The sequence below is a fragment of the Carassius gibelio genome, chromosome A5, assembly GCF_023724105.1.
Source record: "Carassius gibelio isolate Cgi1373 ecotype wild population from Czech Republic chromosome A5, carGib1.2-hapl.c, whole genome shotgun sequence".
NCBI lineage: Eukaryota > Metazoa > Chordata > Actinopteri > Cypriniformes > Cyprinidae > Carassius > Carassius gibelio.
In genome coordinates, this window is record NC_068375.1 from 28572961 (window position 1) to 28594998 (window position 22038).

At 36.9% G+C, this 22038-nt stretch overlaps 1 protein-coding gene and 1 long non-coding RNA gene across 4 annotated transcripts in view; one reads left to right on the forward strand and one right to left on the reverse strand.

Annotated features, from left to right (window-relative positions):
• LOC128009701 (netrin receptor UNC5D-like) overlaps positions 1-22038 on the reverse strand; it is a 159525-nt gene that overhangs the window by 96551 nt on the left and 40936 nt on the right. The gene's annotated exons all lie outside the window — the stretch shown is intronic.
• On the forward strand, positions 8903-13481 carry LOC128009934 (uncharacterized). Of its 3 annotated transcripts, none has more exons than XR_008181641.1 (4): positions 8903-9384; positions 9491-9567; positions 9680-9774; positions 11406-13481. It is a non-coding gene; the product is annotated as an uncharacterized LOC128009934 (long non-coding RNA). The 3 variants fall into 3 exon arrangements; XR_008181635.1 differs by having other exon boundaries at positions 8904-9375; XR_008181629.1 differs by having other exon boundaries at positions 8909-9567.

Consider the following 22038-nt stretch of genomic DNA (forward strand, 5'->3'; position numbering starts at 1 on the left):
CCACACTCCAGATCAGCAGGTGGTTGTAATGCATCTTTATGCTGGTTTGCCAAAACCGCCATAAAGCACTAGTAGAAGAAGACGGAACTGCGTCATGACGTCGTTTAACAAACTTTAGCCGCGAACCTGCTTTTAGATAAAACATTTTGGATGCCAACTGCCGTAAAAATCCAAAGAAGCAGAAGAAGAAGAACCTGCTTTTAGCATCTTTGCTTGAAAATGTATTGGTTAACGTCGAGCGGTCTGCGCCACTAGAGGAAGCGGCCTCAAACTGCCACTCGGCCGGAACGCCGAGGTGAAAGGCTGAGCCGCGGCGGGAAGTGAGAGAGGCTTGCTGCGGTGAGAACTGGGGTGCGGCCCAGGCTGGTTGGATTCCTGCTGCTGCAATCCAGCGCTCGAGGAGAGCTCGGTCGATCGTTGTGTCGAGCTCGGAGCTTGCACAGTCTATTGGCCATGACGTGTGGCGATGACACTTAATGCTGCTCAACGGCCGTGTTTGGCTGGGTAGGAGTGATCGCGGGTCCGGCAAAACAGCAGGTCGTATAAATCCCCGGTGTAGCTCTCTTCGTTGGTACGAAAATTGGGTCTGTGATAAGGTGACAGACGAAGTGAACCAGCATGCTGATAAACTGTCAATGGATAGAGGTAAGTCAGCGATATTTATACTATGGAGTTGATTGCTTGATTATGGTCCACCTGTGTCGATTAGGCTAAGTATCTGACGCGCTCCTCCCGAATCTTGTTAATAAAAACGTCATTAAATGTTAAGATTATAACTTTTTTTGCTAGTATTCTATCACATTGTGAGTTTATATTAGCACCTTTTGTTGTTTTCCCGTGGTAACTGATAGAGCGTTTGGACATGGAAGCGCTGCTACGTGACGTCAGACTTAACAAGCGAACACAGCGATCGGTCTGTGCAGCATCACTTCAAAGCCAACGCACATGCCAATGGTTCAACGTGTCAAATATGGTTCAGCATTTTGCCCCATATGTCCAATTTTAGGGACATTTTCTAGGCTCCATCACGCAGTAAGTTGTTGCTCTGCCTCATATTAGTCATCAATCGACTGTATGAAATAGCAGATGATCCACATAGGTCTGGGGTGGGGCAAGTGCGTAAATCATTTTAACGTGTTATTTTTCTTCATAATTAATTCATTTCTTTTTATTCATAATTAACTAATTAACATGATAAATTACCAGCCCTAGTCTAAAGTTTAGTTTTTTTATTATTATTATGACTTAAATAATTTACATTTAATTTAAATAATTAAATGCAGCTAGATATTAACTTTTCAGTAATCTTTGCACAATTAGTCTGAATTAAACTATAAATAATACAAATATTTTAGTACAGCTTAGTTTAACTGATATTCATTACATTTACTGCAATGTTAATGTCACATAACAACTTTGTACTGTCGTTTTTTTTTTCATTCATTCATTCGAGTGGATGTTGACAGAAAAATGCAAGCAACAACCATTTGTACAAAGAAAACATCTTAAAACCAAAATTATACCGAATATCATGCTCAAATAGAGGGATATTCAAAATGAATCAAATGATGATAAATTAATTAGAAGGGCATTATAAATAAGCATACGCAGATGCAAAGTGTAGTGTGTTTGAGTTTTCTTTAAAATCATATGCCATAGGGATGAGCAGCACCATATATATATCTGGATAAAATACCCTTTTAAAAAAAACTTCACAGTAGGAGCCATGCCATTTCTTTATGCCAGCCCAGCGTCATGTAGGTATTGAGTCAAGAATGGAGAATCCATAGCTGTAAACGAGACAGAGTAATGAATGTGAGTGCATCTCAATCACTCAATATATAAGGTGCCATTTACACTGACAAGGTGAGAATCTACTTCTCTCTCTCTCTCTTTCTCTCTCTCTCTCTCTCACACACACACACACAAACACACACACACACACTCACACTCACAGATCCAGAACCTCTGTATCATTAGCCTGAGGAGAAACCAGAGGAGCAGGCCTCATAACATAGCTGCTCTGGGACATGGGCCAGAAAAAAGAGCAGGACAGCCACTCATTTTCACTATCACCTTTAGCTTTTATTGATGAGGTGAGAAATGTGTAGAATATATATGTGGAAAAACAGAAACCACAGGTTTGGTTTGAGGTAATTATGCCCATTGTGTATTTTTACATGATACGGTGCACTGCAGGATTTAAAAAAGCACATTACAGCAAGCAACATTATGGGTTAACCGTGCATAAACCAAATAATAAACATGTTTTTATGAGCTTTTCTGAAACTGTGTTATGCTTTAGGGAAAAATCTTTCATTAACTTGCTCCAATATGTTTAATTCCTTAGCAGGAGAAAATCAATATGCCGTCTTCTTCTGACCTATAGTAACAAAATGTACTTACGAAAAGTAAGACTGGTTCAAAGATCACAGATTTCATTATGCATTTTATATTCAGCAGATCATAACTATAGATTTGCAGGTACCTATTCCATCATTTGGTTAGTCTTTCTTATGATCTTTGATACCCTGACAGTCTTTATTGTTATGTGTGATGTTTAACTCTTTAAGCCCTGAGGTTATTTTTGCCTCACAGATGTTGATGTTTTTTCTGAGAGCCATACACAAAAATAATGACTAATAACTCCAAGACTGTAGCAAGGAGAGTCATAAGGTTGGTATCGTTTGATAGAAAACTTTCTGTACTTTTTTTTTTTCAATTGGACATTCTCTTGCAGAGAAGTTGCTGACAAAAATGTAAGAAGAAAGAGTGCTCACTGCTCAAGATACATTTTTCATCTGTCTTATTTCACATTCAGTATCTCAGGACAGAAATAAGGTAGGATGAAAATTCTTTTTTTGATGTTATTCCCCAGCATGTTAGGTGTATATGTTTAACATTTTGTGGTGATAACAAAGTGTCCAAAAGTTGTTTAGCTCTTGAATCCCTGAAGGAATTGAGTGCCCTACACAAAAATGACATCAAGACCATAGAAAGGAAAGTCAAAAGTTAGGTATCGTTTGAGAGAAATCTTTAAAAAATCTTTGCATTTGAATTAAGAGAACAGATTTTACAACTGGGTGAAAAATATTTGCATTTGAATATTGTCATGTTGAGAAATAGGTAAAAAATTGTGTGGTCAAGGGAAATTTTTCATAATCAGTATCTCATGAAAGAAATAAGGTAGGACATTTTTTTTTTTTTAGATGTTCCCCAACATATGTGCTGTATGCGAATTAAATTATGTGATTATATCATGAAGTAATCAAAAGTTACAGCATTTGGAACCAAAGTAGCCTTTCTCTTAGCCCTTGACCGTTTTGAAATTGTTGTTTTGAATTTGAAGTAATTCTTCACTCAAGTTTAGTCAAAGCCCATAACAATTATACTTGACACCTTTTAAATGACATAGAACACATGACTATCTGAGTTGTATGATGTTTCTGACACACATGGCACAAAAAACATTTTTCATAAATTATGAAAAAATATTTTTCTATTTATCAACAAATAACTCAGCACTTATTAGTAGTTTATCAAAGTGAACATGTATTGTAAAGTCAGACTCCAAGCTTGTAAATGACACCTATTTTGTGTTGATAAAAGGCATTAATTTAGAAAAATATGATTATTATTTTTTTTCTTTGCTAGGGGCAGCCCGCCAGCGGTACACTCCGGTTTAGAGGAACTAGGCAGCACTGGTTAGGAGTTGATCAAAATAGTTGGGTGCATTCAAATGCTGAATTTGTAAGCTTTAAAATGATAACTAAGTATACAAATTTTAAAATATCTATGCATGTTTCGTGAAGTTAAAAATAAAAGTGCAAAGTGAAAGGACAGTTATTTATTCTGTTTCACCTGAAGTGCACCCACTGGGTTTATGTGTTATAGCTCGATGAACAAATTTTTTTAATGTGTGCAAAATCACCACATGAAAGCTTAATTAAAGTGGCTGCATTGTAAAGGTCAGACTGTAACCCTTCAGTTGATATCCATTTTTTGTTGATAAAGGCAGTGGTTTGAAAAATATGATTGGTAATATTTTCGCTGGGGGGGGGGGGCTTCCTGCCCATGGTACTCTTCGGTTTAAAGGGACTGCTCAGCGCTCGATAAGAGCTGTTCAAAATAATTTTTTTACATTAATTTAAAAGCTGAAATTATTAGCTTTAAGATTGTACCTATTTTATTATTCCATTCAGGGGTTGCTTATTAATTTTATTCTTAATTTTTCATCTGCGAGGGGTCCCAGGCTTAAAGGTTTAATTTAGCACTCCTTTTATCATTCAAGTAATGGATCTGTCGGAACAAAGTGTAAGTTGCAGACAGACTCCAAATAAAGTCTTTCATCTTACGAAAAGCTGTTCAATATACTTAAAATTATAATAATAATAAAAAGGTTCAGCTCTTCTAGTATTATTAATATTTAGTTTGTTTTATACAAGTTTTCTTAATACATCAGAGAGATAGTACTGTACAAACAATCTTTTTACCTGTTGAGAATAAACACACTAAATTCAATGAAGAATCTGTGGCAGATCCGGTCCATGTGACCTGGAAACACTCAGGAGATAACAACAATAAAAATAATATTAATTGTTCGTTTTAATAGTATTATTATTATTATTATTATTATATATTATTTCATATTATTATATAATATGATATTATTATTATGATTTTTATTATTACTGGCCACAGGTTAAAATACTTTCCTATTTCTTTTCCTTTCTTTTCAATTAGTCAAGGACAAAGGCAAATGGTAAATATAAAGAGGGAAAAAAGTTGCTAAGCAGCCTTTATTGCTCGATATTAAGAGTTGTATTGATGGAAGTAAACCATTACAGAGTTAGACCACTTAAAAACTGTAAGTGCCATACCGAGGCTAAACACAGTAGCTACATGTAAATCAGATTGTAGTTATTTCATACAATATTAATCTTCTTACTGTATTTTTGGATAAAATTAATGTGAATATGAAACAAATACAAATATGAACAAATGCAAAGTTAAAAGTCTGTCGTGCGTGCATGAAAACAAACACAAAATAACACATTTGCATGAGAAAACTCACAGCAAAACACACGACAGAGTACTTTGACATAAAAAAAACAAAAACAAGGATGAAACAGCGGTACATGTCTGATAAAGCACTGGGATTTATGTCTTCGCATTGCTAGGCGATGTTACAGTAAAATCGATTCTGACGCAGATTACAGGCAGCGGATCCATCATTTATATTATGTATATTAAGTAAATAATTCTTATATAGCTCATAAAGATAATTTGCACTATTTTTTCTGTTGCACTCTGAATATTTCTCACTACTTTTGTCTGTAGTTTATGAATCATTGGTTTGTATTGTTGCAGAAGACCATTTATGCAGTTGTTTTTACTACATGCTGCATGGTTTGTGTTTATTCTTCATACTCCGACTATAATACTCTTTCCACTTTCTTTACTTTACTTTGACAAAGAAAACAAAGAAAAGTACAGGTGTGTCAGGCACCACCAAAACTGTTCTAGGTCTTTCAGGGTTAATGTTAAAGTGTATTAAATTAAAAACAAACACTTACTTCTTCTTTTTTTGTCTTGTTTTACAATAACATTTACATAATAAAATAATAATAATGTATTAGACATTTTAAATTGGTCATGGCATGGACTTTTATAGTACTTTAATATGCTCCTTGAGAAAAAAACAAACAAATACATTATAAATACATATAGGTGTGGGTCACTTAAGGCTTGTTAGTAATCGGCCACATTGGTTAACATCATTGCATAGGAAACATTATCAGTGCTACTGCATGTAAGAGTTTTGAAAACATTATCCATATAAAAACCGTTTTTTACAGACCGAGCATTATGAAACCATTTACTTATGGTTTGCCATGCAGCTGCTGTCAGATCCAGTACTGCTTCATCTTTCAACAAAAGTTTCTTTGAGAAGTCTCTATTACACTGTGCATTGTTTACAAAACAAAATGCTCCAAACGAACATATAATCTTCCGACATGATCCGGGATTGTCATTCAAATAAACCATCCACTTGCTCCTGATGCTGGGATCCTTCTCAAGTCTGTTCAAAAAATGTGAATGACCTGTTTAAACCAAACATGTCAAAGTAAACATTCTTTTACTATTCAGTTTGTACAGCGGCAGTTGTTATAATGGCTTCTATCTGTTTTTGACAACGTGACATCCAATGTAGGCTATTGAAGTGACTGAATGTCAGTGGGCGGGGCCTATGTTGAGACGATGCCTATTTATCGATGTCTTGCTGTGGAGGCAGAGTATATGCAAATGTTTGTGCTCTTGTGAGGTCACATGCCACCTCAGATAGAACGAGACATTTTTAGAGCTTGATCAGATTAATGCTTTGTTTATCAATGCTTTGTTTATAAAATATGAAACTTGTAGGATATTTTAATGGTACAAAGAAAAGATCAAGGCAAATTTGACGTAAATTTGATAAAATATTTTCTTGTATTTAATATGAGGTTTATTGCTTAAAAAACAGAAGGAAAATAATTTGCCATTGGATTATGAAAAATAATTCTACAATAGTGATTCAAGTAAATTTACATCATATTAAATACTGAAAAAGATAAAAATACTGATTATGATAAAAAGGTAAGCATTGTCATAAGACTGTATCATTGGCCTGCTGAATTTTACACACAATAATAACCAACTGCTTACTGGTACCAGAAAACAAAAAAGATCATGGATAATGAGGACTGAAAGCTTCTTTTTTTAAATGACACCTACATACTTGAACCACAAGAGACCACAAAGACAGTTCTCGTTTTTGCTCTTGCACCAGGCAAGCTACCTAGCATCTCTGTACCACATCTGCAGCGTCGGGTCTATGAAACTTGGCTGTTTTGTAGCCTGTGAGCTGGAGAGTCCAAATTAAACAGTCCCACATGTTCTCCAGAGGTTCAGCGACCCATCTGTCAGCGTGCTGCCCTGCTACAGTCAGCTCACCTGCTGCAAATGACTTGTGGGAGGTCGTTGTGAGCTCTAGGTCTCTATAATCATCACACTTTCCAAATGCTCCCCATCTCCCGCTGACAGCACTTTGCTCACTCTGATATGACAGAAGTCATTCCAAGTGTTAAACATCTGTTAAGCAGACACAAAAGATCCCCCATGGGAGCTCTTTAGAAACTACTGTAGATAAACACCGGGGTTCGGTGAGAAGTTGTGGATCGGGATTCATTCAGACACAAGCAGATACAATAAGCCCTCATCGGAAAAAGTAAGAAATAAGTATAACATCATGCTGTAGAGGCCACAAAAAGAGAGAGAGAGAGACAGAGGACAGAAAATACAGTTCATGTCAAAGGGTCAGTAGGAACCACAGAGATTTCTGGCACAGCTCTGGACATGACAACACAGTAAGCGTAATCTCACAGGCTTACTGGACAACCCTGTGTTGATGGCATAATGATGTATGAGTACCCACTGAACTCCCCTCTTTCTCCTTGCTCTAAGGAGCAGGTGTGGAGATCAGTACCTCTTGATCTGTCAGTATAAATACAAAAATAGCCCTTTCAATTCAGCCGAGACTGAGACTCCAATGTCCAAACCACTGAACTCCAAATTGACCTTGACCAGCATTTCAAGGTTCCTGACATCAATAATTAAACTAAAAGCCTCACAAAGTGAAACCGGCCAATGATAGTACATCCGATCTCTATTCTATGACCATTAAAAGTGATTCTTCACCTGAAAAAAGAAAAATGTTCCTCAAGAAGGATACTTGCATTTCAAAGTAACCCTCTTATCTCATGGTTTTGAACTCATTGCTGGATTATTATCCTTGTTGTCTCAACAACACAGGACTGCCCGATGGCCCAGGAAAGTTGATCATTAAAAGTGATTGTTCACCTGAAAAAAGAAAAATGTTCCTCCAGAAGGATACTTGCATTTCAAAGTAACCCTCTTATCTCATGGTATTGAACTAATTGCTTTATTATTATCCTTGTTGTCTCAAAAAGTTGTCTCGACTGCCCGATGGCACAGGAAAGTTGACAATTGTCATCACGAAAGTTTATCGAGCATTAAAGTGATTTTGTGGCAATGAAGAACTCAATTCAATCTGATGTTATTCTGCTTATTATTGCTTGATATTTCTTTCTGCTTCTATTACTGAATGTTTACTTGTTTTTAATAGTGTTTGGAACTTAGTTAGGCTAGCAGTTTTTTTGCTGTGGTACTGGAATTGGTATAGAGAATTGTGAAATTTCACTGGTATCTAAAATTTCACTGGTGTCTAAAAAATGCCATTAGAATACAATGTTAGATGGGTGATGGGTTATATTAAAATATATTAGGATTAGGGCTGTAGCTATCGAATATTTTAGTAATCGAGTATTCTACCAAAAATTCCATCGATTAATCGAGTAATCAGATAAAATGTGTATTTGCGTAATTAAAGTGCAAAATTAATTATGCAAGAGACAATAAGAATAAGACTTAATTATTACCCATTATTTCTCTGTCTGAACTTGTACTGTGAACAATGACAATAAAGTTGACAGATGAATTACGTGCATTTAAGTGCCATTCAGTTGGGGTTTTAAATAAACCATTTTCTGAGATGTACATTAAACATTAAACACATAAAAATTAATTGAATTAATTTTTTAATTATTGAAAATTAAGCAAACCTAACTTTTTGGTAAACAAAGGGGATTTACTATTAAAAATAACACATGGAAGAAATGTTGTGTGATTAAACATAAAAAAATAATAATGTTAGATTTTTTTTGTAGTAGGCTATGTACATTCTGCTGAACAATAGTAATACATATCTGGCAAATACTTGTCTGTAAAATAAAACTGACTTTTTTTTGACTGGTTGACGTACCTTTACAATTCTGTGTACACTGTAAAAAATAATTCAGTGGCTTAGTAAATTTCACAAAAATAAAGAGCTATATTAACTTAATAAAATCTTTTGAAATCATTTAAGTGATATTTTGAGTGGGTCAGATTAAAAAGAATAATTAAAAATCCAACAAATAATTTCTATAAAATTTACATATATTATTTAAGTTTATGTAATGAAAATAAATAAGTATTTAACTAACTAATTATATTTTTAATATACCTTCAATATTTCTGGTGAATTCTAATAGAAATATTTGATAATTATTTACTTGTACTGATCTGTTTTAGAAACTAAAATTATTAAGTATTTCCAACCAATTTTCCTAAATAAAGTTCCAGCTTAATAAATGACAGTTTAAATAAATTGAGTAAATTTCGCGGCTAAAGTGATCACGTGTGCAGCTCCGCAGGAAAAAAAAATCTGCTTTCCTCAGCAGCGACGTCGACTGGCCATACACCTCACAGCTCCTGGTAAGTAAGGTTAGTCAGCTAATCCTACTTACGTTTGTAACACTTTATTAAAAAGTTAATAATTATTAAGCATTTTCTAACAATTGTCTTTGTATTTTACGTCATATTCAACAAGTTTCGTAGCTTAATCGAAGTCACCTGAAGGACGGCTTTCCTCAGCAACGGCAAGACCCGCACTCCTCTCATTTCGTGGTACGTTATGTAATTTAGCCAGCTAATACTAATTATGTTTGTAATGTTTAATTCAGAAGTTAATTATTAAGGATTTCCTAACAATTGTGTTTGTATTTTGCGTTATCTTAAGAAGTTTAACAAGTTTCGCGGCTCAAACAAGAGGCACCTGTCACTGAAGGACTGCTTTTCTCAGCAACGACGTGAACAGCATTACTCGAATTTCCTGTAAGTAACGTAGTCCTTTTATAACTATGTATATTTGCAAAAATGTTTTCAAAAGTTGATTAAACATTGACCGTGTGTACGTGTACATAACAGTGTAGTTTTCGAAGTTAGTTAGTGGGGCAGCCATATGTATGTTATTTTTTTTTTTTTTTTTTTTTTTTTTTTGGAGTGGGTTAACGTTCGTACTATTTGGATCACCGTTTATTTCAACCGCCATTTGAAAGTATAACGATAAGTGTACTGTGGTCAAGCAACTATAACTATACATGCCCAATGGAAAACGATTTTGTACAGGTTCCCCTTTGGGGTCAGTGGCTTGTCAAAAGGGAACACTTCATTTATGAACTTTCAAATGACAAAAGCTGTCACGTTGTTGTAAAACATCATAATTACTACACGAACTCAAGTATGAGCTCTTAAATCACCACTACAAATAGGCCATGCAAAAGTATTTAAAATGGCGTGGACATAACATAGACTGGTGCGTTTTAATCAGCTCCCACTATAGGGAGTCGGACAGTTTAAGACCTGCTCCATTGTAAAATCATTCTAGTGCACTGAAACCTAGATCACATACAATATCGGTCAAAAGTTTGAAAACCGTAAGCTTTTTAATGTAACAAATCCAGACCTGGTGGGTATTGAAGGACAGCGGAGGCTGGGGGAGGGGTACATTGTTTTAATTGAGTAAACTTACTAAATTTCTTAAGAGTGTGTTTAAATATATTCATTTTGATTTGAAATTATTTGTAATATTTTTGTTCCCTGAAACAGATCAGTTTAATTTTCCATCCTTAAATAAATTGATAGAAATTTCACAAATATATTATGTGTATTATAAATAAACAATTTGTTAGTCTAATACTAAATTGTTTTAGTGGAAAAAATAAAATATAACTGTACATTTTAGATAAAATAAACTGTTGTATTTTTAGTCCGTTAATATGTTTACATTTATGCATTTGGCAGACACTTTTAGCCAAAGTAACTTACATTGCATTTCAAGGTACACATTTACAATTTAATAAATTTTTGCTAGCGCCGACGCTCTACTGTTTGAGCTACAGGAAAGCCATCTTTTGTATAATCAAGTGAACTATATTCAGAGATTTTATTAAGTTAATAAAGTTAAATATTACTGTAATATTTACTAAGCCACAGAATTATTTAGAGGGTTAAGGGTTGAGTGTGAGGATTAATGCAATGCATATTTTTTTCAAGTAGTGCAATTAAACAAGCTTTTTTGTTTCAAAACCATTAGTCATCTTACTTAAATATTAAACATGTTTATAAAGAAATTGGTTGAAATAATGCAGACCTCAATAAAAGCCTATAGCATTGATTTACAGCATAGAAGCTCGCAGTTGGTCTCTTTTCGTTTTTCTTTTAGGTTTATTGTTAAAAATAAATGTCCCTATGTAGAAAATTAACCTGTCCTCTTGTTAAGAAGAATGCTGTTAATTTTTGCAACTCCTCCCCCTAGTAAACTTTGTTTGAGATTTTACCTATCATACGGTCCAACAGAATGTTTGCTTCTTCAGGTGCTATTTGTTTTGTGTATTTGTCACTTTCTTGTAACATTCAGTTTTGAATGTTAGCTCTAACCAGTTATCTTTAAAATTTGCCTGTAGGGTTCAGCTGATCTACCCGTCTTCGTACACGCAGAGTTGGCAGAGGAGGTCATAAAAATCTACATCCTTCGGAACAATAATGGGGCAGTCAGCGACGTAATCTTGGGAATCTCAGCAGAGCCTGCTGCCATCTTTCAGGAGTCACATTGGATTTGAGATATCCCAAGACCCACAAATACAGGTCCTTCTCCAAAAATTAGCATATTGTGATAAAGTTCATTATTTTCCATAATGTAATGATAAAAATTAAACTTTCATATATTTTAGATTCATTGCACACCAACTGAAATTTTTCAGGTCTTTTATTGTTTAAATACTGATGCTTTTGGCATACAGCTCATGAAAACCATAAATTCCTATCTCAAAAAAATAGCTTATTTCATCTGACCAATAAAAGTGTTTTTAATACAAAAAAGTAAACCTTCAAATAATTGTTCAGTTATGCACTCAATACTTGGTGGGGAATCCTTTTGCAGAAATGACTGCTTCAATGCGGCGTGGCATGGAGGCAATCAGCCTGTGGAGGCCCACGATGCTTCGATAGCGGCCTTAAGCTCATCCAGAGTGTTTTGTCTTGCGTCTCTTAACTTTCTCTTCACAATATCCCACAGATTCTCTATGGGGTTCAGGTCAGGAGAGTTGGTAGGCCAATTGAGCACAGTAATACCATGGTCAGTAAACCATTTACCAGTGTGAGCAGGTGCCAGGTCTGGCTGAAAAGTGAAATCTTCATCTCCATAAAGCTTTTCAACAGATGGAAACATGAAGTGCTCCCAAATCTCCTGATAACTAGCTGCATTGACCCCTGCCCTTGATAAAACACAGTGGACCAACACCAGCATCACTGACTGTGGGTACTTGATACTGGACTTCAGGCATTTTGGCATTTCCTTCTCCCCAGTCTTCCTCCAGACTCTGGCACCTTGATTTCCAAATGACATGCAAAATTAGCTTTCATCCGAAAAAAGTACTTTGGACCACTGATCAACAGTCCAGTGCTGCTTCTCTGTAGCCCATTTCCTGCACACGCCTGTGCACGGTGGCTCTGGATGTTTCTACTCCAGACTCAGTCCACAATCTTCCTCGGGGTCCGGTCACCTCTTCTCGTTGTGCAGCGTTTTTTGCCACACTTTTTCCTTCCCACAGACTTCCCACTGAGGTGCCTTGATACAGCACTCTGGGAACAGCCTATTCGTTCAGAAATTTCTTTCTGTGTCTTACCCTCTTGCTTGAGGGTGTCAATGATGGCCTTCTGGACAGCAGTCAGGTCGGCAGTCTTACCCATGATTGTGGTTTTGAGTAATGAACCAGGCTGGGAGTTTTTAAAAGCCTCAGGAATCTTTTGCGGGTGTTTAGAGTTAATTAGTTGATTCAGATGATTAGGTTAATAGCTCATTTAGAGAATCTTTTCATGATATGCTAATTTTTTGAGATAGGAATTTGGGGTTTTCATGAGCTGTATGCCAAAATCATCAGTATTAAAACAATAAAAACCTGAAATATTTCAGTTGGTGTGCAATGAATCTAGAATATATGAAAGTTAAATTTTTATCATTACATTACAGAAAATAATGAACTTCATCACAATATGCTAATATTTTGAGAAGGACCCTGTACTCACTTGAGTTGTTCCAAAAACTGTTTCTTGAGCTGGATCCTCCAAAACTCTGTTAATGTTCAGAGGTTAAAAAATTATCTTCTTGCATAGTAGTGGTTCATGGTCATCCCACAGAATGGGTATTCCTGATGGAAGTGTTTCTGTTATCTGATTAATTCTGTTGAAGACATAGTTCACCCCAAAAGATGATGTTGTCATAATTTACTCTCCCTCAATTTGTCCCAAACCTGTACGAGTTTCTTTCTTCTGTTGAACACAAAAGATATTTTAAGTGAAGTGACGTGACATTCAGCCAAGTATTAAAGAGTGTTGGTTAACGCAGTTAAAGGTTGCAATTGACTTTGCATAGTATACTTTTTTTTTTTTTTTTTCCTATTATGGAAGTCAATGGCAACTTTCAACTATCTGTTAACCAACATTCATTAAAATATATTTTGTGTTCAACAGAAGAAAGAAATTCGTACTAGGGATGCACCGAAATGAAAATTCTTGGCCGAAACCGAAAACCGAAAAAGAGAAAACCAAGGCCGAAAACCGAAACCGAAACACCGAAATAAATTATGCCAATTATTAGTACCATTGCATTTATTGCTATGACCGTGTACTAACTTTACTAAAATTAAGACATTGCAATTGCATAAATTAATATTAAAGTTTCAAAGATAATTACAATTACATAACTTATTAAAAAAAACCCATAAAAATACATAATTACAAATGATGTAAATATTTATTAAGCACATTGCAACAATGCACAGTATAAAATAAAATTCAAACTAAAAATTTATCCCACTCATGTGTATATTTAATAATAATGTACAGGCCTACTGGCCTGCAGAAAGGTTTTAAAATGAACTGTTCTCTCATAAAAACAAAGTGCATTTAGGTGAAGTGCATTTGAAATTGTTCTATGTAGGACTAGAAAGTGCATTACTTCTCCAGTTGGCAAGACTGTTATCACTTCTGGGGATGGGGACTTCAGACAGATAACCATCTAGCTGTTGAGCAGTTGAGCTTGTCATCTGCCTGACATTTGAGCCATATTTGAGAGAGTGTATTTAAATAGGGCCAGGGCATAAATAAACATTTTTATCAAATTAAAGCAGAAATCTAGCAGAAAATCTAGCATAAATATGGCTACAATCTGATATTATGTATGTATATATGTTTGTGTGTGTGTGTATAAGAACAAAATACCCAACGTATTATTATTATTTGAGGCACTTTCTTGCAGAATTCCACTGAACATATCAGACAGCGATGGTGCATGCCACTCGTCTGGTGCAGAGACGAGTCTTTTTTTCTGCGCTCTGATCTGTCTCCTGCGCTTGGCTCTTCTCCGTCTCCACGCGGGTTCTCCGCATCTAGCGCGGCCTGGATCATTTCTCGTGCGCGTTGCCTTATTTCCGCATCCAAGTAATGGTCTTTATAACGCGGATCAAGCACATTCGCGATGAAGTGCAGAGGATCCGAAAAGATCTCAGCGAGACGTGTGCTAACAGACTCTATAAGACTGTACTTTTCTTTGTTTTTACTTCGTGGTCCGTCTTAATCTCTTTGTTAGGAGACGCTTTAGTGCTGCGAATAAAGGAATACGAAGAGAGACAATGTTCTCACTGGTGTTAAATGAATGTCGCGTGGAGCTCGTGGTCTTTGCTATGCAGGTGCACGTGCAGGTCGCGGTTTCTGTTTGCGTCATCACAACATTTCGGCCGTGTTGTTTCGGTGATGAAAGTCTATCGGCCGAAAACCGAAAAGGCCATTTTCGGCCGAAAATTTTCGGTGGCCGAAATTTCGGTGCATCCCTAATTCGTACAGATTTGGGACAACCCGGGGGGGCGAGTACATTATGACAACATCATCTTTTTGGGTGAACTATCCCTTTAATATTGATGTAAGTGTTGCTTTTATATTTTTTTATGGTTTAATGTTGAGTGTGACTGCAAATGGCTGGTATGCACCAGGAACAAAGATGTCATTTCTCTTACGGCTATCGTATTTTACATGTAATCTGCTTGAATACTAAGATGGATGAAATGTTTCATAAGGTTTAATCATTTCCCTTATGGCTACTTTACAGTTTTTAATTTTTGCAATCTACTGGAATATTAAAATGGATACAATGTTTCAAAGGTTGATTTTAGACTTTGTCTTATGTTTAATTGACAAATAAATGTTCAATAAAAAATGTGTTTCTTTCTTTATTTGGTTTTATTATATTAATTATAAAGGGTAAATGGTGTAAAAAAAAAAAAAAAAAAAGTGAATGCAGCATTTATAGTCCAATATTAAGTTAAATTCACTTTTACATGTAGTAAACGTAGCACATTTTTTTTGGTAAAATTTCATCCAATATTTCAATTATATCTACTCAATATTTTTTGTTTATTTTACATACAATTACAGTTGTGGTGTTTTATAATTTTGATTATATCCAATTAATTTTATTTCTCATATAAAGTAATTCAGTTACTCAGATTTACTTAATTTTTTTACTGACAATTACTCAATTTAAACAGTATATTTCATTGATTTCACAGCTTTAAAATTTACTCAATTTTTTTGAGTGTAAAAATGTTTCACCAAAAAAATTGAGTAAATAATAGTTAAACTTTTTACAGTGTATGTGAGATTTAGAAGCTGAGCTGAACCAGACAGTTACTGAAGTGCAGAGGATGGATTCAATGATGATGGAGTAGAACTGTTTCAGCAGCTCCTGTGGCAGGTTGAACTTCCTCAGCTGGTGAAGGAAGTACAACCTCTGCTGGGCCTTTTTCACAATGTAGTCAATGTGAATGTCCCACTTCAGGTCCTGAGAGATAGTGGTGCCCAGGAACTTGAATGACTCCACTGCAGTCACAGTGCTGTTCATGATGGTGAGTGGAGGGAGAGCAGGGGGTTTCTCCTGAAGTCCACTATCATCTCCACTGTTTTGAGCTAGTTAAGCTCCATTCTTAGATCAGATAGCTATCCGATTTGTTAAAACTGTTCCATTCTAGTTCCCACACTATATGCAAATTCATCAAAGTTCATGTCACTGAAAACAACAGATATGTGCTGCATTTTATTTATCATCAGCTGATTTCAAGATCAAAAGCCCAAAACAGTTAGGAGAGTGCAATCCTAGCTACTTTTCAAGTCAAGTCTGCTTTATTTTATTCCACATGTACAGCACATACATACAGAAAATTGAAATTGCATTACTCTCAGACCCTTCATACATAAAGATAGCACTAAAAGTAGAGGATAAATTTAACTCTACAAATAAGGGCATGTTAATTAAAAAAAACAATACAGTTACAGCATGTATGCATGCTTAAAGACACAATGAAGACGTACAAAAACACTGTGATTCACAAGAAATAACCCCGGGAGAGAGAGAAGCCGCTATATGTAGATGTGCTGCCATCTTGGAAAATGTTTGCACTCTGAGCAAGCAGTCCTTTGGAAAAACAACAATAAAAGAACAGCTGCAACCAAATTATTTCCCCTTATCTCAACAACCCCAGAGTGAAAACACAGACAATAGAAGCACCTTTAGATATCAAACTCTCTTCAGCGTAATCCCTCTATGCCCATTTTACTGTCGTCAACATGCTTGCTAACTGTTCTCTGTATCAGCTGTAAGCTCCAGTGAAAATGCATCACTGAGAGTTTTCCATTGTGGTTTGCTGCTGGTGGTGTTGGTGTGGGCTTGCAGTGTCAGAATGTTGTTCCATAATGACGCTGAACAACTACACAGAACCTATCACCAACCACCAGCCAATGTTCGCAAACTGCTGCCTAAAGTAATTTCCCCTTCAGCACTCCGGGTCTAACCACCTAGCTTTCACTGTAAACACACCTCCCAAACCACGCTCAGACGGTCGCCGTCCACCGGAGGAGTGTCGTGCTGTCCGCCAAGGGCCGTCCAGCACTACTGCTAGGCACCGCAGAGGAGATCACCCAGCTGGTGGAGGGCCGAGCAGCAGTGCGTCTGGGAACCGGAATTTTTTTTTTCTTTCTCCCCTCTCTCGTCTCTGTCGCTCCTCCTTCAATCTCCTTTTCTCTCGCCTCGTCTGTCCTACCCCCAGGTTCCCGCAGGTCCCCATGAGCGGTCCCCCCCGGAGGGAGGGGGGGTAAAGCGCAGTCTCGAGGGTACCCCCCCCGGCCTGCGAGGGGCGATGGGGGTATGTGGCGAGTGGGGCGGGACGGTTCCCGCCTCCTTCTTGCCGATGTTTAGGAAGTTGAACATTCTTAACTTGTGTGAGTTAAAGGAATCAAGGAGAATTTCAATAGAGTCTGCAGAAATTTTGGTGTTAAAGATATGGCCTCCATAAACAGAACACTAGTGTTCTCATTAATGCATCTCTTTCTGACAGAGACAGATCAGTGGTAGATTCAGTGGTAGCAGAGATCAATATATTGAAGAAAATACCGAAGTAATCAGATGCTACGTCCTTAATAGCAATGGATGAAATGTTTAAACCCCTACTGATGATTAAATTTAGAGTGTGTCCACCTTTGTGTGTGGGTCCATGCACATGCTGAATCAGGTCAAAAGTGTTTAAAACTGTTATCATTTATTTTGTAGTTTTGTTTTCTGCATTATCTATGTGCATATTAAAATCTGCAATAACAAAACAGTCAAACTCAGAGGAAATCATTGATAGCATTTCTGTTCCTCTTCAACAAAGGCTGCAGAGTATTTTGGAGGCGTGTAAATAATAATAAACAGAATTTGTGAAGCACCTTTCAGCACAATCCCTAGATATTCAAAAGACAAGTACTGACCAAATGACACTTGCTTGCATTGATAGACATACTGACACTCATGAACGTAAAGTTATGATATTAGACTGATTACCAATTCTGTAAACAGAACTGAAATTGTATTGTATTTTATTTTAAATTAACAAACTGTTTGACACAAATGATATTATTTATATTCCTTTACCTTATTATACTTTTAAGAATTATCATTTCATATTTATACACAGTCCCATGGATACTTTTTCTGTTATTTCTCATAGGAGGTAGTGCCTGTGAATAAACTGAATAAACACATCAAGTCCAAAACGTCCATCTCTCAAAGCCTAATTGAATGCCATCATTACAGTACAAAAGTAACATTCTATTACTTGTGTGGTATATCCAAATTACTGTCAGGGGTGTGAGCAGAAAGAAAACAGGAGGGAGGGAGGAAACAAGACAATGATACAGAGAGGGGAAAATATGCTGAAAAACTGCGATGGCATAAATTTATCTGAAAAATAATCCAAGCATAGCTGTTTAATTGGCTCCTCTAACTTGGCCTTTCCCAAATCTCTAGGGAGCCAGAAAGCTCCTCATCTGGACAGCCATCAGAGAGAGAGAGAACTGAAGCTCAGTTAAGCTGGACAGCATTTGATTTACTATTCACGGGCACTGGCGAATGCTCACATGCTAATGTAACATTTATAAGTTTATTATCTCCTGCAACCAAAGTGGAGGCTATTGCTAGTCACATCAGACAGATACTGCCTTTCAAGCAGCAGAGTTGGTCATCCTACTTTAAAAAAGTAATTAGTTACAGTTACAGATTACTTCTCCCAAAATGTAACTGAGTTAGTATCTAAGTTACCACATTGTAAAAGTTATTAGTTATTATTTTTTATGTTCTATAACGCTATTACGTCCTTTAACATGATTATATTAACTGATTGAAGAACAAAAACACTAAGTATTTTAGAAAATGCTGTATTTATTTGAACTCAATAGATTGCAGCCTGCCATATGATATGCATAGAAATAAAAACGTAAAAAATAAATATTGAAAATAAAATTCAAGTGCAAAATTAAGACAAACAAATTTAAACTTGGTTAAAAAGAAACAAAGGGAAACCTGGCCATTAGTGCAAATCTCTGTAACTTTATATTAGGCCTAAGCTACTGCACAATAAACAGAACACTATCCAACTCTTATATATTCAGTACTAGGGCTGTCACGATAACCGCAATATTGTAATACCACGCGTGCTATTGACAAGCAAACCGCAGAGGAAAGATAGCAACCGCAGAAACCGCGGCAACCACAGTGTTTGTTTTTATTAAATTTTTTTATGAGGCTGTGGCCTTCTTGTTTTTTTTCAACTTGTAACTGTGCATTCAATGTTAAATAAATTAATGATACAATATGGTTACGACTGTAAATTTCTCGCGAGCCGTTGTATCTTTATGGTGCCTCAGTACTGTATGTGGACACTACACAACACTGCTGGATTGAATTGGAGAAGAAATTTAAATGGAATTAAATTAAAATGAAATTGAAAAATAAACTCAATGTGTTCAGGCATGGTGATGAGTAGGCCTGCAAGGAAAATTTGTATAGAAAATAATATAGCACATTTTCATTAAACACATCATATCAAAATAAATGTAATACAGAGAATTACAAATTTGATCGACAATTACATAACATTTTCAAAAGAGTGCAGATTCAGTGAAGACCTTGGGCCCTATTTTAACGATCTGAAACGCAAGTGTCAAAGCGCGAAGCGCAAGTAACTTTGTGGGCGGGTCTCGGCGCTGTTGCTATTTTCCCGGCGGGATAAATGGCTCTTGCGCCCGGCGCAAATCTAAAATGGGTTGGTCTGAAGTAGCTTCATTATTCATAGGTGTGGTTTGGGCGTAACGTGAAATAAACCAATCAGAGCGTTATCCAACATTCCCTTTAAAAGCAGGTGCGCAAGTTCCATTATGGATTGCTATTATTATGGCGTATTCACCAGGCGCACGCCAGGAGCGGTTCACAGCCGAGGAGACTGATGTTCTTGTAAGAGCAGTGAAAGACAGAGAAGTTGTGTTGTATGGGGATGGGAGAAACCCACCCAAAATACACCACAATGATTTCCGTCATCTCATGTGTTAATATTTTTTTTTAATGTAACAATTTATGATTTGCAAAAATAACTGTTGCATCTGTGTAGATTACATGAGCAAAGTGTATGCGCGTTGTGCACGCTATACATTATGGTCAAGCATGCGCCCTTAAAATAGCATAATGAACAACGCGCAACGCGCCACTGACTTTAGACTAGGTTTTTTCTGGTCAGTGGCGCAATTGTTTAATGGAACAGCAAAATAGCACCAGGGATTGTTTGCGCCGGAACACGCCTCCTTTTTTGCGCTGAACCGCCCAGGGAGCGCAAGTTCATTCACTAGTTTAGCGACGTGCTTCTGTGGAGGGAAAAGCGCGCTTTGCGCGGGTGCAAAATAGGAATGACACATGCGTCGGTGTACAAAGTCAATTGCGCTGGGTGCAAGATAGGGCCCCTAATGTTGAAATACTAACTGCAAAGTGTGGGTCAGTCTCTCTGGTTCATTAGGTTCCTGGTCAGTTATAACCATTTCCTTATACACATTCTGAGAAGCTGAAAGTAAATCTCACTTATATGAATATTTAATGTAAACTTCCTTGTCTTTCTGTTGGCTTCTAGCCCTAATGGGGTCTAAAAAAGTGGCATCATGCTGTCCACTGTGAAACACGATTTCCTATTCCTTTCTGTGAACTCAGAGAGGAACTCATTCTAATTCAGATTCTTAACTTCATTTGTTATTCATTGCTTCTGATGTCCAAGCAGCTGGTCAATCATGAAAAATGTGTCGAAGATCACTAAGCTCTCTGTGCAGCACAATGTAACCAAAATGATTATGATGGCTTGAAAAAAAAATCCCATCTCACTTTATACGAAGAGCAACAATTCATATGCAGTGTCTGGCACTGCTTTTAGCAATTGGGACCGGGATTAGACAATTTTCCATATGATCGGCCCGGACCAGTGACTGGCCAATCAGTCTCACGTCTTGCGATTCCAAGCCGGTACATGTTGAAGTGTTTTATTCTAACTGAATTGATTGGATGGGAAAGATTACATATACATAGCCTGTAGGGGTGTAACGGTTCACAAAATTCACGGTGCAGTTCGATACGATACACTGATGTCACGGTTCGGTTCGGTACGTTTTAGATAAAGCAAAATGTAAAAACATCTCAACTTTTCAGAATGCCTCAAGCGCACCGCGGGTCATGTGACAAGAACTAACCAATCAGCTTCATCCTTTCCAGTAACAACGTTGAAAGCTCAGCCAAGATGAAGGAACAGCAGATCATAGTTGTATATGGATTGCAATTTTGAAATAAATTTAGTAGCAGAGCTAGCCTACTGCAAGCGATTTTTAGAGCTGAAAATCCATTTATCCTTTGCTGAAATTTCCACGTCTTCATGAAGAGAGCACGTCATTGTTGCTTAATAAGGCAGACGCCTCAGGGGCGCTTCTGCCCGAGCGCTTTGGAAAGGAGGAGAAAGACGCGCCTAGCGTTTTCCACGCGCTTTAGGCGCGATATGTGAACGGCCCCTAAGGCGCTCGCTCACTCAGCACGTGCTGAAGGCTCGTTGCAAAATGTCTAATGCATTTAACAGACCAGAAATAGAAGATCCTCCAATAACCAACAGGTCTGGTGTTTGGGTGCACTTTGGATTCCCTGTAAGCTATAATGGTGATTTTGGTCTTTTGCCCTGTTTGAGTCAGTTGGAAATGTCTGTCTAAATGCTGCGGGGATAGTTTGTTGCGTGTATGTTTCTCCTTTTTTTCGTCTTTTCCCAGATACTGACACACTAAGGTGATGTCGGCGTAAATTAGTTGACATGTTTCAAATATTCCCACTGGTGTTTTTTTTTTATTTTGTATTCCCGCTGGTGTACCCTATTGTCATGTAGCAGATGCGACATACCGTTGTTGTTTTTATCCACCACTCTCTTGCCATCACCATTATAGCTTACAGGGAATCCAAAGTGCACCCAAACACCAGACCTGTTGGTTATTGGAGGATCTTCTATTTCTGGTCTGTTAAACGCATTGGCCATTTTGCAATGAGCCTTCAGCGTGTACTGAGTGAGCGAGCGCCTGACTGAGTAGCCTAACATAAACATATAAGTTGGTGTTTTTTTCTTCTTCGGGGGTTTCAGGGGCGTTGCCTGCTACATTGTTTGGGTT